Source organism: Harmonia axyridis, chromosome 3 (assembly GCF_914767665.1).
Source record: "Harmonia axyridis chromosome 3, icHarAxyr1.1, whole genome shotgun sequence".
Classification (NCBI taxonomy): domain Eukaryota; kingdom Metazoa; phylum Arthropoda; class Insecta; order Coleoptera; family Coccinellidae; genus Harmonia; species Harmonia axyridis.
In genome coordinates, this window is record NC_059503.1 from 8,681,329 (window position 1) to 8,684,428 (window position 3,100).

The window sequence follows — 3,100 nt, forward strand, 5'->3', positions numbered from 1 at the left end:
AGATCGAGTTCTGATCTAAAACATAGTGAGGTTTCAAGTGCGTAGTTCACGTCCAGAAGAAGTGGCAGCTCCGAGAAAATTATAATTTCTTTTTTGAAAATTTCAGATTTTTGCCTATTTAAGAATTAATGGACTAAATGCACAACTGCAAGCTTTTTCGTGACCTAAATGACCGAATTAATCAATGAGAAGGTACAATATTCCCATGAAGAAGCTTTCAATTTTCTAAGGGTAAGGTATGGAAAATTTGACGAAAATTTTTGACGAAAAAATTTTCAAGATAGTTCGAAATTGGGCTAATTAGGGATAGTCAATTCTGACACCGCTAACCAAATTTTCGTAGATACCACCGTTTTGAGGAAATTTGAACTCGAAATTTGGAAAAAAAACACTAAAAATTGAATCTCCATCCAAAAATCGTTATATCTTCTGAAATATTCGTCACAGACCCCTCAAATAAAAATGTTTTTCAAAGATCGGGTTCTGATCTAAAACATAGTGAGGTTTCAAGTGCGTAGCTCACGTCCAAAAGAAGTGGAAGCTCCGGGAAAATTATATTTTTTTTTCGAAAATTTCAGATTTTTGTCTATAATTTTAATCTTTAAAATGAATAATAGAGAAAACCACATATAAATCAATGGTCTGTAGAGTGAAATAAAGCGTTCTTAGTTTTGAACAAGCAAAATCTCAATTCTATTGTCGCTGAAATATCGATCTTTACTTTTTTTAATTGCAGCTCGAAACTGCTATAGGTACTAAACATTCCGATTGAATAGGTAGTTTTGAAATTATCATACTATTTTTATTTAAATAACTATCATTTACTGCCTCACTCTCTGGAAAGAATTTCACCAATAAATATGAATATAGCTCTAGCTCCTCAGCCACCCTCATACGATTGTGTTACTGCAAAAAATTCAGATCTTTGAATTATTGCAAAACAGATTTTTACCCAAATTATTGTTCGAAAACAACGAAGGCAATTGCAAGACATAAATTACAGCAAATATCTGTAAGACGATCTTTCATCACCATTTCCTTCTTTCAACCGACAGACGTTAAGTTGAGTTGAGACGTTGAGACGCAAAGTAAACGAACTCAACGACAGGTGACACTCAAACTCCGGGGATTAAAAAGTACAGTTGTTCCAACTGAAAAACAAAAGAATTTCGACAATTCCTCTGGACTTTCTAATGATCAATTCCTGGTATTCTCCCGGCAGAAAGAATTACCGATTAGACTCACCGATATTCAAAACGAAAATACCCTCGAAGATAATCAATTCAACGTCTCCCATACCAACAATAAATATCCTGTCTGCTAGACACAGACTACAAATGCCACTTATTTTTTGCCCAAATGGCGACAATACATGTTTATACATATCACGATTCACGAATCCACCTGCCATTATGAAGCCCTGGCAATTATTTATCACCGGAGATTTTCAATGTATCACAAGACTGCCTTATGGTCCCTCGAATCGGATAGAGGCGCTTATGATTCCCAGCACGTAATTTCATTCCTCGAACGGGAATGTGATTAATATGTTAAATCGACATGGAATTACAAGTTTGAAATGACTGAAATGTTAATAGTAAATGTTTCGTGAAACGACTGGCATTGTGTTTTGTTTTTTTGTTGCCGATAAATAAGGCGGGTAACACGCCTTGTAGGCCTGATAAAAAGGAGTATTTCATGTCTTCTGACAGAAGGATATGTCGAAAAACGTCTTGCAAGACCAGCAGGTTGTCGAAACGATCCGAGTGTTTTTTCATAGATCATAACCATGATATATTAGGTATGATATAGTGCACCAGGTCATGAGATCCGTTTTTATTATACTTACTGATTTCTTGTAATATACACGCACCGGCAAGAAGGAAGAGCTCTCAAAAATTCCAGTCACCCAATAAGTGCTTCACTTGCGTTTTTCATTTCGTCACTATCTCTGGAGTATTCAAATTTTGAGCAGGGAATTGGCTGAAGTTCCACTCATTGATAACAAATCCATCCTCAAAATATATTATTTCTGTCTGTCCGGCCGTGAAAACGATAACTTTCGAATGGAAATGCCTAGAATCTTAAATGTTCAATATAGATTCGGTTTTCGAATACAATAGTTGAATTCGTTAATATACAAAATTCGACTAGGCGTTCAGTAAATGTGTCTGTTGGAAATTTCGTTTTCCTATCAATTCTAAAACTGCACATTCAATTGGTATGATAGAATGCATTCGGATGTAGAAAGACAATTTATAACCTAAGAATTTCATGTTCACCGCATAACCATAAACAGAAAAAATTCAATAAGAATATCGAAAAAAATCAACCAATATTTCCGTTACCACAATTGGAGGCATTATTTAGTCTAGTCTCGTGTCAAACGCAACAAGAATTGGCAAGATCATTGGGAGTGGCACAACAAACCATTTCAAAACGCCTGAAAGTCATGGGAATGATTCAAAAACAAGGAAATTGGGTGCCGTACGAGTTGATGCCGAGAGATGTTGAACGGCGTTTGTTTGCTTGTAAACAGCTGCTTGGAAGACAAAGTCCGAAGAAGTTTCTTCATTGTATTGTGACTGGAGATGAAAAATGGGTTCATAACGATAATCCCAAGCGCATAAAATCATGGGGATATCCCGGCCATACTTCCACGTCGACGGCCCAACCGAATATTCACGGTTTCAAGGTCATGTTCAGTATTTGGTGGGACCAGCTCGGTGTACTGTATTATGAGTTGTTAAAACCGACTGAAACAATCACCGGCGATCGAAATCGAACGTAATTAATGCGTTTGAGCCGAGCTTCGAAAGACCAACGGCCGCAATACAACGGGAGACATGACAGAGTGATTTTACAGTATGATAATGCTCAACCCCATGTTGCGAATGTAGTCAAGACATACTTGGAAACGTTGAAATGGGAAGTCCTATCACTCCCGCCGGATTCTCCAGACGTTGTTTCCTCGGACTATCACTTGTTTCGATCAATGGCACATGACCTGGATGACCAGTACTTCCGGTCTTATGAAGAAGTAAAAAATTGGATCGAATCGTGGATCGCTTCAAAAGATGACCGGTTTTTTCAACGCGGG